The sequence below is a fragment of the Hemicordylus capensis genome, chromosome 5 (assembly GCF_027244095.1).
Source record: "Hemicordylus capensis ecotype Gifberg chromosome 5, rHemCap1.1.pri, whole genome shotgun sequence".
Lineage (NCBI taxonomy): Eukaryota > Metazoa > Chordata > Lepidosauria > Squamata > Cordylidae > Hemicordylus > Hemicordylus capensis.
In genome coordinates, this window is record NC_069661.1 from 127,132,990 (window position 1) to 127,146,816 (window position 13,827).

The 13,827-nt window shown below is 43.7% G+C and overlaps 1 protein-coding gene and 1 long non-coding RNA gene across 2 annotated transcripts in view; one reads left to right on the plus strand and one right to left on the minus strand.

Annotated features, from left to right (window-relative positions):
- The window catches only part of CCND2 (cyclin D2), a 67,967-nt gene that overhangs the window by 44,311 nt on the left and 9,829 nt on the right, over positions 1 to 13,827 (plus strand). The gene's annotated exons all lie outside the window — the stretch shown is intronic.
- The window catches only part of LOC128326256 (uncharacterized), a 29,118-nt gene continuing 25,960 nt past the window's right edge, over positions 10,670 to 13,827 (minus strand). The window contains exon 4 of the long non-coding RNA XR_008307909.1: positions 10,670 to 13,820. This is a non-coding gene — a long non-coding RNA (uncharacterized LOC128326256). The remainder of the gene's footprint in view (positions 13,821 to 13,827) is intronic.

The window sequence follows — 13,827 nt, forward strand, 5'->3', positions numbered from 1 at the left end:
GATTTGCATTCCTCAGAAGCCCTTGCATGCTGACTTGGCAATGTTCAACATTCCCTTTCTATACTGTTTATTTTCCATGCCTACATGTGAATATTCATAATTAGCCAGTGTGTATGTATATTCTCCATTCAAAACTCATTAGCCCAAATGTGTGCATAAAATGTGCCGAAGCTAGTTAACTATACGACCTAGAACACAGTAAAAACCATTGATAACTGATGATGAGCTACATAGTGCTAACAATCTGTTTTTAACCATCCCAGATACATTTCACGGTTGCTTTAAAAAGTTTCTTTTTCCCCCTTCACTGCTTCATTTAGTGTCTGCACTCTTTTTAAGCCTTTTGTTGTCAGGCATCAGCTCAGCTCCCAGGAACACTGCCACTTTAGATGTAGGTTGTATAAATCTTGTTCATTTTAGACATTCCTCATAAATTTTATAGGACAGGTTCAGACCTGAATAACTCACAGATGTGTAGTATAAAACATAAGGCATTAAAGAAGATGGTGTTCTTACCTTTACATTCTTGTCATGTTTTGATAGTGAAGTGTCTCACACATACACACACTCTATTGAAAAATGCAGAATATATATATATGCTGGTTTTTCACTCCCTTTGTCATTACCTGTTTTAGCAATGCAAACTTATATATACTACTACTGGCACAGAGTGTTCTTTCCCTTGTTCATGACTAACCTGTCCCATTAATTTCAGTGGAACTACTCAAACCCCTCCTGTATTTTACCAAAAGAAAACCACAGGGCTTTGTGGGCGCCAGGAGTCGAAATCGACTTGACGGCACACTTTACCTTTACTCATGATTAACTTAGTCTGGGTGCCAGCTAGTGTTTCGGATTGGCCCATATGTATTTTCCTACAAGGCAGGGGATTATGTGCAAAAACATCTTGTTTGTATTTTTGATTAGGAAGTAGTCGAGCCTCCAACTTTTAAAGCTATAATGTGTTGCGCTTTTGTGGACATGCGAAGTTGACCCATATATTTTTAGAGGCAAAGCAATGTTTTGAAATTAGGATCTCCACCTGTACTGTTTTTAGAAGTACACTGAAAAAGCTGATTAGTTCTTCAGGGCACTTGAGATGATGGGCTTCTTAACCCCTTCAGGAAGCAGACAAAACTAACATTCTGCTGTTGCTCTTTCATCTGGTTTTCAGGGTTCTACTCCTTCCTGTGTATGCATTTATCACAGTTGTATCCCCCCACCCCTACCCCTTCATCTTCACAACTAGCCTGTGATACAAGTTAGTTCATGGTTTCCATCCAGTGAGCTTTATGACTGAATAGGGATTTTGAATCCAGTTCAGGTCCAGGACTCTATCCATTGCACATCACCAACACGTATAAAAACGTAGTTTGTGCAAATAGATGACGGCAATTATTAATCAGTAGAACAGCTGAAAAGCATTTAGGGCACTATAGTAGATACACACTGCCATAGATCACACCAAGCAGTTAGAATATTGTGGAACAAAAAGCTCAACAGGAAGTACCTCAAAAGCACTTCCTATTGTACATGGTGTTTATATTATAATGGTTATATTGTGCTTGTATTTTAAATCTTTTTAGTCAGATCTATGTTTTTATATTCTAGCTTAATATTTTAATTGTGTAATTCTTATAGTCTTGTGTTAATTTTTCTGTGTGAACTGCTTTGAGATTCTTTTAATGAAAGTCAATATACAAATTTAACAATAAAATAAATAGATAGCTAGTCTTGGCACAAGAGTACCTGTGCTGTGTGTATTGCTCGTTCTGGATCATTTAGCTATAAGAAAATGTATTTTGGAAAAATTGTGATCATTTTAGCAGGAGGGATAGCATTGCTGGCTGTAAGTTAAACTTGTAAGCTCCTCAGGGCAGGGGCTTTGTATTTTTTCATTACTCTGTAAAGCTCCATAGCACTGATGTTGTTGTAATAAGCATAAAATTATAGGAAGCATATGGAAAGTGTGCATGGTTTTTTAAGTATTGTGAGTTAATTCTCATAAGAAATGAAATCCCAAGGGAAAATACATTTCTCATGAACCAAGGATTCACCACTTCAGCAAATATGTGAATAAAGAAATGTCAAAGAAGTCCAGCAGAGATGCATTGGGCTTCAGAAGAAAAAGCTTCTCAAAAATGAGGGGACTGGTAAAAAGGAAGTTGAAAGGGAAAGTCGGGAGGGTCAGATCACTCCAGAAAGCATGGAACTTACTAGAAGCTCAGTTGGAATATATACCAAGAAGGAGGAAAAGTGCCAGCATAGCTAACAAGTAGAGTCAGTGAATCTATAAAGGGGAAGATTTCCTTCAGAAAATGGAAGTCCTGCCCAAATGGAGAGAACAGAAAGGAACATAAACTCTGGCAAAAGAAATGCAAGGATACAAAAAGGGATGCAAAGAGAGAGTTTGAGGAGCATATAGCCAGAAGTGTCAAAGGGGATAACAAAACTTTCTTTAGCTATATCAGAACTAGAAAACCCGCCAGGGAAGCGGTTGGCCCTTTACATGATGAGGGCATGAAAGGGATTGTTGAAGAAAAGGAGATTGCAGAGAAGCTGAATGAGTTGTTTGCATCTGTCTTCACGGTGGAAGATACTGACCATATACCCTCTCCAGAATTGAGCTTCTCAGAACTGGGCCAATTTGAGGCGAAAAGGGAAGATCTAAACTGTCTTGAAAAACTAAAAATTAACCAATCGCTAGGGCCAGATGGCATCCACCCAAGAGTTCTAAAGGAACTCATATGTGAAACTGGTGATCTCTTAGCAAAAATATGTAACTTGTCCCTACAATCAGGCTCTGTACCAGAGGCCTGGAAAGTAGCCAATGTAACTCCAATTTTCAAAAAGGGATCCAAGAAATTACAGGCCCGTCAGCTTAATTTTGGTGCTGGGTAAATGGATGGAAAGCATACATAAGGACAAAATTGTTAAACATTTGGAAGAAAAAGCCTTGCTAAAGGAAAATCAGCATGGCTTCTGCAAGGGCGGGTCTTGCCTCACTAACCTTTTGAAGTTCTTTGAGAGTGTCAACAGACATGTGGCTAAAGGTGATCGATCCAGTTGACATAGTGTACTTGGTTTTCCAAAAAGCTTTTGACAAAGTTCCCCATCAAAGGCTCTTGAGTAAACTTAGCAGTCATGGGATAAGGGGACAGGTTCATGTGTGTATTGGTAACTGGTTGAAGGACAGGAAACAGAGGGTAGGAATAAATGGACAGTTTTCACAATTGATATAAGTAGGAAGTGGGGTCCCCCAGGGATCAGTACTGGGATCAATGCTCTTTAACCTGTTCATAAATGATCTAGAAGTTGGGGTAAGCAGGGATGTGGCCAGATTTTCAGATGACACTAGAATATTTAGGGTAGTGAAATCCACAACAGATTGGGAGGAGCTCCAGAAAGATCTCACCAAACTGCAAGAGTGGGTACAAAATGGCAACTGAGGTTCAGTGCAAGCAAGTGTAAAGTTATGCATATTGGGGCAAAAATCCAATCTTCACATATATGCTGATGGGATCTGAGCTGTCAGTGACTGGCCAGGAGAGAGACCTTGGGGTTGTGGTGGATAGCTCATTGAAAGTGTTGACTCAGTGTGCGACTGCTGTGAAAAAGGCCAATTCCATGCTAGGGATCATTAGGAACGGAATTGAAAATAAGAATGCTGGTATTATGTCACCTTAAGTGGCGCAACAGGGAAATGCTTGACTAACAAGCAGAAAGTTTCCGGTTCGTATTCCTGCTGCTACTATATTGGGCAGCTGCGATATAGGAAGATGCTGAAAGGCATCATCTAAAATGTGTGCGAGGAGGCAATGGTAAATCCCTCCTGTAATCTACCAAAGAAAACCACAGGGCTCTGTGGGTGCCAGGAGTCAACAGCACACTTTACCTTTAGTACTATATTGCCCTTATACAAATCTGTGGTGGGGCCACAAGTGGTGTATTGCGTACAGTTTTAGTCACCGTGTCTCAAGAAGGATATTGTAGAACTGGGAAAGGTGCAACAGAGGGCAACCAAGATGATCAGGGGCCTGGACTACCTTCTTTATGACCCTTGCATCTGGGGTTCTTTACTTTGGAAAAGAGGTGACTAAGGGAGACATGATCTAAGTGTATAAAATCCTCTATTTGCATGGAGTGGAGCGAGTGGACAGAAATAAATTTTTCTCCCTCTCTCACAACACTAGAACCAGGGGTCATCCCATTAAACTGAAGGTTGGGAAATTTAGGACTGACAAGAGGAAGTACTTTTTCACCCAGTGCATAATTAATCTATGGAATTCCTTGCCATGGGATGTGGTGATGGTGACCAGATTGGATGGCTTTAAAGGGGGCTTAGACAAATTGATGGAGGACAGATCTATCAATGGCTACTTGTCTGGTGGCTGTGCGCCACCTCCAGCCTCAGAGGCACTATGCTTCTCGATACCAGTTGCAGGGGAGCAACGGCAGGCGAGAGGGCATGCACATACCTCTTGCCTGTGGGCTCCCCAGAAGCATCTGGTGGGCCACTGTGTGAAGCAGGATGCTGGACTAGATGGGCCCTGGGTCTGATCCAGCAGGGCTGTTCTTATGTTCTTAATTAACATGTTTCTTATGTTAATGTAGTGCTACATTAGTGAAGTGTTTCTGGACTCAACATGTAATAACACAGATAATAGAAAGGGTATAATTTAAGATACTTTTTCATTATGTCATCACAATGGGTGGAGAGACCAGCCATATTTTTCAGTAACTCTTGGTCCCTATGCCCAGGGACACAACGTATCCCATATGATGCATATATAGCCTCATTCAAACATTATGTTGTATGAAAGTATAGATGTCACAAAAAGGCAATAAATCTAAGATCAAGTGGAGAGAGAGAGTGAGAGTGTGTAGCTCTCTGTATACTCAGACATATGTTTGAGTGGATGACTGTACCTGCATTCATTTTAAAAGTGGTTGGGCAAGGTGATTGAGCGGGTGGTGGCCTCTCAGCTTCAGGCAGTTTTGGATGATGCAGATTAACTAGACCCATTTCAAACTGGGGTGGGTTTTTTTTGGGCTGTGGGGTTGAGACCTCAGCAGGAAATGGCATATCTTCCCTAAATGCCTGTTTGGAGACAGTAATGGACAAACTGAAGTTGAATCCAACTAAGAGGGAGGTACTGACTGTAGTGGGTCAGGATCCCAGAGATGGTTTAGAGCTGCCTGTTCTGGATGGAGTGACACTCCCTCTGAAAGATCAGGAACATAGCTTGGACCCCAAGCTCTCCCTGGTTTCTCAGGCTGAGGCAGTGGCTAGGAGTGCTTTTTATCAGCTTCAGCTGATATGTCAGCTACGTCTATGACCTTAAAATAATGGTACATTTGACTATTGTAATGCACTCTTTGTGGGCCTGCCTTTGTACGTAAACTGGAAACTACAACTGGTACAGAATGCGGCAGCCAGATTGGTCTCTGGGATGAAACGAAGGGACCACATAACACAAGTTTTAAAAGAACGGCACTGGATTCTTTTAAAATAGGATAGGATCTTACTGCTGTACTTGCATCTGTGCATACAGATATGTACCTGTGCACACTCAACTGCACTTTGATGAGATCCTTCTTAGTGGAGGCTAAGAAACCCTGACAGCAGGATTTGTTCTCGTTGTTGTGGTATCCCTGAGTGTGGTGCTTTACTCTTCTCCACAGAATTGAATGTCAGCTATTCATTTTCATGGGAGAAACTAAGGGGACATCATTTTTCTCTGCCAACTCCACCTCTTATTCTTGACCTGCATAGCTTTCTCAAGTACCAAAGGAAAGCTAGCACTGAAAATCTGGAGAGGGAACTGTCCAGATTTAAGATGCTAATGAAACATGCTTTCTCTGCAACCTCAAGCTGATGGTAATAATTATTTAGCATTCATATAGCACATTTCAAGTGTTCAGGTCAATATACATTAATGATGATGTCAAGACTTATATTTCTGATTTTGAAAATACGAATCTTAGAAGCTTCTGATGCCCTCCTCAAATATGAGATGAGCACTATTGGCTGCTCATTCTTCTCTGGCTCAGGTTTTAACTGAGCTGGAGAATCCCTCCCCGCCATCTACCTCCCACCCAGATTGACCCTTCCCCAAACTCCCTCATCTCTCCCTACTCCCTGTTGGCTTCCCAGGCCACAAGTATCTCCTGGGAAGGACAGTTTTTCCCTAGGGCTACTGCATTGTGCCAGGAGTAGCTCTTCTCAAGGGCTACTGGTGGCCTGGCATGCTTCAGAGGTCTCCCTCTGACTATAGCTTACCACCGCTTGACTGTTAGCACAGCAGCTGCTAAAGAAGCGGGGTAGGGATTTGAAGGATTGATGGAGATAAGGTTGCTGGGAAGATTTGGGCACTGCTTGCGGGTGGGTTCAGTTATGGGGAAATGACAGCTTCTCTCTTTAACAGACCTGATACAAGCTGGGGAGATCTCACTCATTTGCGCTTCACAAACATGATCAGTAGTCTTTACAGCAATCCTTGTAAAATAAAGGTAAAGTTTTGCCATCGAGTCGGTGTTGACTCCTGGTGCCCACAGAGCCTTGTGGCTGTCTTTGTTAGAATACAGGAGGGGTTTACCATCGCCTCCTCCCGGGCAGTGTGAGATGATGCCTTTCAGCATCTTCCTATATTGGTGCTGCCCGATACCAGTGTTTCCCATAGTCTGGGAAACATAGCAGTGGGGATTTAAACTGGCAACCTCTGGCTTGCTAGTGAAGTCATTACTCCACTGTGCCATACCAGCAAAACAAAATTCCAGGTGCCCAACTAGCTATTGGCACCTAAAAGGTTAAGCTTCCAAACTGGTGCTTTCTGGTTACTGAAGAGAGTAGAAAGCATGTTCGCTCTCCTTTCTTTTCTCATTAGCATGCTCAGTTATCTATCTCTCTGACTTTAATCTGACTCCCAGAAAATCTCACTGATGTCTAGAATGAGGATGGGCTGGAGCTCAATGATAGAGCACATGTTTTGTCTGCAGAATGCCCCTGGTTCAGTTCCTGGCATCTCCAGGTAGGGTTAGGAAATTCCCCTCTCTGAAACCCTGGAGACTACCTGCCAGACAGTTTAGACAGCTAGATGAGATAAGTGAGATGAACGAAGAGTCTGACTCTATATAAGGCAGTTTCCTATGTTCAGTCTTTGCAAACATTTATTATCCCTGTATTGAGGTTTGAAAGGGAATAAGAGAAGTCTTGTCTAAGGCCACATTGCAGGATGGTGGCTAAGGTGAGGTTTGTTCCAGGGACTTCCTGTTTCATACTGTTAACCACACCGTAGGGAAAAGTGCCACCTAAAGTAGTTAACTTCTTTCTGCTCTGTGTTGTTTTAGAACTTCCTATAGCCACTTGCATGAAAAGGATCTTTAGGCAGACCTTTACAAATTCAAATGGCATTGAGTGCTGCTATATTCCAGATTAATATATTACCATTGAAGCTTGCCATAAAATTACAGAATGCCTCTGAAGAATGTCTAATGACTGTTAGGATAGTGTTCTGCCTATGAGCCATTCATTTGATCTCCTTCAGTATTTGCAGGCTGGCTTTGGATACTTGTCACAGGGCTTGCTGTATTCTCTCCTGCCGTATTTGTTGCAAGCTGCATTTTGTGTATGCAAGGAAACGGCAAGACAAAATAGGCCCCCAGAGAAAGGAAGAATGAGATAGTTTCCTAAGTTGTCTTTGGCCCGAGTTGGCAGCTGCTCCATCTCATTCAGCTTTTTGTTCGCCAGTGAGTGGTGTGCGTGTGTAGCAAACAATGAGGTGATGCAGCTAATGCTGTAGGCTAATAGTGGAGTTCCGTCAGATCCATTCATAAATAAAGAGAAGGGGGGCACTGCTGGGAGAGCAAGCCAGCATTCAGAGGAAGTGAGCCCCCCCCCAATAAGTAAAGAGTCCAACATCAGAAACAGAGCTGTCGGAGTTCATGGTCTTGGTGATAGACGACCGTCATGAGGCTGGAATATTGCCCCGGCCTGTGCCACTGCAGATGTGTGAATTCAAGCTGACAGGACTAATTGATAACTCATGGCAGATATTCTGAACACATACATGGTAGTGTAACTAGGGTGGGCCAATAGGAGCACCTGGACAGGAACAAAGGGTGGACTTCAAAGGTCATGTATTAGCAGTTGTTTGAATAATACTGGATAATTTCATTTTGGAATCCTTAGACGTGCTCTCTGTATAGGAGCTGAAAACTTGGACATCACCATGCTGGGAGATCCAGTTATAGCAGTTGAGCAGCCAAAATGGCACCCTTGCAGCTTTTCACTGGCTCTGTGACTGCAATCAAACTCAGTCATGCACTATTGTGTTAAATCACTCCAATGCTGACCAGTGCCACTGGAACTGGGGAGGGCGTCGGGCAGGGCAGGTGGTTGCAGGACAGGCCACGGCTGCATTTCTCTTCCCACCCTAGCTGCCTGCCCCCCTCCCCCCCCCCACTTTTAACTTGAACCAGATGGGCTGGTCATTTGCCAGGGATCTCAATCCATCCAATGACCACCTTGCATGAGGTGAGGCAGGGCAGCTAGGGTGGGGAGTGGAAGGAAAGAAAGAGAGAGAGAGATGTGTGTCTGTCTGCCCTACAGCCTCAGCATCACTGATGCATTCTTGCATCTCACATCTTGTGCATATTTGCTCAGATATCTGTCCCACTGAAAACAGTGGGACTTACTCCTAGGTAAGTATGTATGCTATTGCAGAGTTGTGTGAAAAAGTACTTCCTCATCTTCGTTCTAAACTTCTTGGCAAGTAAAATCATGACAAGGTAACTATTCTAGCATTCTGAAATTGCTGGACCATATATGAAAAAGAGGAAGTGGCTCAAGTGTGATAAATGATGTTGAGTGAGTGCTTTAATACATTTCTGCCCAGACTTCCTCAGTATTCCAGAAAGTATTTATCAGCCCCCCAAAAGAAAACCTTTTATATTTTTAAGTATTATTTATCTATCAATCTTTACTGATACAGTCACAGACCAGCTTAACTTATTTAGTTACTTATTCATACTAAAATGTATTGGCCATCTTTCCAGATATATATTCCAGTCAAGCTGGTTTACAATAAAAATGATTAAAAAGAATAAAATTACAGGAATAAAGCCAAAGCACAATATAATCATTATAAAATGCATTATCAAGTCAGTAGAAAGGCAGCTTCCATGCAAGGGAAAAGCAGACAAGGAAGCTCTTGGAGTCTCTGCAACCTTCCCTGATACCTTCCGTGGGAGAGAACCTTTCAGATTCCAAATAGGCAGAGCAGGGCTGGCTTTCCTATGCCCATTCATTAAGAGCCTAACCTCTGAATTGATTTTAGGGGCTGCTCTTATGAGCATACATCTCATCAGAGCAAGCCAAAGCTCAATCCTAGAAGAGAGGAGAGTTGGGCTGAAGAAGAGAGCTGGTCTTGTGGTAGCAAGCATGACTTGTCCTCTTTGCTAAGCAGGGTCTGCCCTGGTTGCATATGAAAGGGAGACTCCATGTATGAGCACTGTAAGATCTTCCCCTCAGGGGATGGAGCCGCTCTGGGAAGAGCAGAAGGTTCCAAGTTCCCTCACTGACATCTCCAAGATAGGGCTGAGAGAGATTCCTGCCTGCAACCTTGGAGAAGCCACTGCCAGTCTGTGAAGACAATACTGAGTTAGATGGACCAATGGTCTGACTCAGTATATGGCAGCTTCCTATGTAAGATGAGTGCTCTTGAGCTGGTTTTGAGTGCATTTCCTTCATTGTCAAGTAACTACAGATTATCCCCACATATCGCAGATTAGGGAGAAAGGCTTCTTGACAAACATGAGGTCAAGCATTTTACTTCATTAACTAGAAGAAATAAGATGTCTGGAAATAAAATAATATGACCATCTCATTTTCAAAAATGTAAAATTAAGCACAGTTAATGTGTACTGTGAGCACTGTATAGGGAAAAGCTAAGCTTCTGTTGTCTCTGTTTAGTTGGAACAGTCCCTGTCTTTTGGTATTCAGCACTAGTAAATTGTTGTCACTGCTGTCTTCTGGGGATACCTTTTAGAAATTTTGCCTACAGTAATATTGGCATTCTTTCCATTTCACTTCTCCCCACCCACTTGTGCCCCGAGACTCTAAAAGTTAAATATCGCAGTAATGAGATTTACCTGTTCTCTATTGGACATGCACATAAATGCACACAAACAAATACTGAGGGATCATGTAATGCATGCCTGCCATTTCAGTTACAGCCAGGGTGGGAAGAATGTTCATTGCAGTCAATCAATAGACTACAGGGTGCTGTAGTCACAGTCAGCTGTGACTGTCCCAGTATCTTGATGATATTGATCATACTTTACATAGGAAGCTGCCATATGCCGCATCGGACTATTGGTCCATCTAGCTCAGTATTGTCTACACAGACTGGCAGCAGCTTCTTTAAGTTTGTAGACAGGAGTCTCTCTCAGCCCTATCTTGGAGATGCCAGTGAGGGAACTTGGAACCTTCTGCATGCAAGTATGCAGATGCTTTCCCCCAGAGCGGATCCATCCCCTAAGGGGCATATCTTATGGTGCTCACACATCTAGTCTCCCATTTATATGCAACCAGAGTGGACCCTGCTTAGCAAAGGGGACATGTTATGCTTGCTACCACAAGACCAGCTCTCCTCCTGCTCCTTTGGAACAACAATCAGTACAGAGCAGTGGGTACGCTCTTCTTAAGTAGAGAAACAAGCCAGTGCTGCGCCCACTTGGAAGCCCCAGTCATTTGATTCTAGGTAGCAGCAGTGCCTGTTGTGTGGGCCTCTGTGCCACCTGTCTGCCAGTGCTTCTGTGAAAAGTGAGGCCCGGGTCAGTACAGTGACAGACATATTGGGCACAGTCCTGTGTGTGTAAGGGAAAGAGAGGGTGGCAGGCAGTGAGGAGTATGTGTTTCTAGTATATTTTTAACCAACAGAACAAATACACTCTCTGTTTTTGAACCATATGACCAGCCCCAGGCAGTGACTAAGTTGATTCTTTCTTGGGCTGCTATAGTAGCCATTGCCTTTGGAATGGATGTCATTGATCCACTCAGTTGTTTATGGAGAATCCAGACAAAATAAATGCCAAACTGTTGTATTCCAGTGTTTTCTGTGTGTGTTTGTATTTATTACATGTGTATACCGTCAGTCATTAAATTGTTAGTTTACAACACAATGGATTAAAATGATTAAAAACCACAACAAAAGCCTGATTCATATGCAGGTAGACCTTACAAATGAGTGGTGGGGATCATGCAGAAGGAGGCGTTATCCTAGGTAGCTGGTTCCCAAGCCATTTAGCGCTTTAATGTTAAGCAGCAGCACTTTGTATTGTGCCCCCAAACAAAACCACAACCAATGCAATGATTTTAAAACAGAAGTCATATGGTCTCTCTGAGTTACCCTAGAGACAATCCTGACTGTCCAATTTTGTACTAACTGGAGTTTCCAGACTAAATTCAAAGGCAATCCCACATAGTGTGAGCGCATTGCAGTACTGAAGCCAAGAAGTTACCAGCATGTGCACCCATCTTAAGATTATTGGCTGACATGATGGAAATTCCTCAGACTAGTCCCATTGAAATTAAAATGACTTGACTTGTCTTCTTAATTTCAATGGAACTACAGTACTTAGTGTAGCTCTTGTCACTGTGTCAACTACTCTCTCCTGGAAACAGATGCAGCTGCCGTATCAGCCAGAACTGATTAAAAGTGCTCCTGGTCACTAGTACCAAAGAGAGGCCTGGATCCAGAACAGAAGCACTCCCAAACTGTTCCCTGAGGGAGTGCAGCCTTATCCAGGACAGGATAGGGCATTCTTAGAATTATAACCTCCACCCTCCTCACAATGAGCACCTCTGCCTTGTCCTCCCATCTCTTTAAAGGCTTAGTTTATGGTGATTTTATTGGCTTACATGATGCACAACATTACAGAGATGTAACAACACACCCCTACGTAGGAAGCTGCCATATACCAAGTCAGACCCTTGGTCCATCTAGCTCAGTATTGTTTACCTAGGCTGGCAGTGGCTTCTCCAAGGTTGCAAACAGGAATCTCTCTCAGCCCTATCTTGGGGATGCCAGTGAGGGAACTCGAAACTTTCTGAATGCAAGCAGGCAGGTGCTCTTTCCAGAGCAGCTTACAGTGCTCACACATGGAGTCTCCCTTTCATAGGCAACTAGGGCAGACCCTGCTTAGCAAAGAGGTCAAGTCATGCTTGCTACCACAAGACCAACTCTCCTGGACTGCTGCAGTCCCTTAAGGCAACCGTGACCCTGTTCAGAAGCAACAGTTGCAGAAGCAGCACTACCACAGTTCCCCCCATTCACCACAGTGAGGAAGACAGCAGTGGCACCATTTACGCAGCCTTAGGAGCAGGCCTCGCGGGGTAGCATTATGTCTCTGTAATGCTGTACAGCGTGTAAGCCTCTGACATTAAATGCAACTGTAGAACTTTCCAGTAGCTGACAAAGGACAGTGCATTAGTAGGAGTAGTGGGAGGAGAACTCCATAAGGCAATTTTTGATGTCCTTCTGCCCCACCTTTTTGCACTGTTTACTATGCACTCCTCGGTTGCACTTCCATTACTATGGCTCCTTTCTGCATAGATGGAATGCAGTAAAAATGCATAGATGGAATTGCTTTAAAAAATAGTAACCTCATCTCTTTTACCTTTTGCTTTTTAATTTAAAATGACTTCACTTGTTTGTAAGAATACAATTGTGCTAGTAAAAAAAAAGAGAGAACCATCAAATGGTACAATTTCTCTTACAAAAGAAAAAAGGTAGTCTGAGTAGAACTAATATAAGCTAGTTGCCACTTCTAATATGCCCATTCTTGCCTAGGACCCATGTGTGTCCATGCTGTGAATTTGGTTTGTATCTGACTGTCTCTGGCCCCACCGCCTGCATCTGATGTCAGATGCAAGGGGCTGGCTAGCCACGTCCCTCGTCTGACATCAGATGCAGGGGTGTGGTCTCCCTCCCAAATGGGGCCACATGGCCCCATTTGGAAGGGAGATCAGCCCGCGCTGCGTTGAGCAGCGTAGGCCAAAGTGACTTTCCCAGGAACGGCTCTCCCTGCCTTTAAAAGGCCTTTAAAAACGGCTCCCTGGCTTTAAAAACGACTCTCCCTGCCTTTAAAAGGCAGGGAGACTCACTCCAGCCACACTGCCAATGCCGTGCGGGCTGATTTTGGTCCCAAACGGGGCCCCATTTGGGACCAAAATAACGTGGGCCCCCCCCCCATGTCTGACATCAGACACGGAGGGCGTGTCCAGCGGCCCATGTGGGTGGCAGCCCAGGTTCTTTGAACCCATTCACCCAATGGTGGCTCCGCTCCTTCTGTCAGCACATCAGCTTCAAATGGGTGTTGTCTATACTTTGACTGACTGCCATCTTGAAATAAGATTGCAGATCAGCAAAACAAAAACAACCCTGTTGGGGTCAGTGTAGCCCCCTCCCATGTGTATCAGATTAATTGTAAACACAAATGTTGTTAAAGGAGGCCCACACAGAGATACATGATGATTTGAGAAGTCCTTCCTTTGGGAAAGCAGCTAATGAGTAGGGATGTGCATGGAACCAGTTCGGCACTCCTTTTATGGAGCGCCAAACCGATTCGAAATGCCGGCATTTGAGCTAATTTGGAGGGGGGGGGTTGCTTTAAGGCATGGGGAGGGTGTCCTTACCTTTCCCGCTGCGTTTTCCCCACAGGCCATGCTGTCAAAACTGAGGTGGAGTGGCTGAGTACCTTCTTGCCTGACCTTCTTGGTCAGCATAATATTGGCAGTGGCTGGCACGTGTCCATGACTGTTAT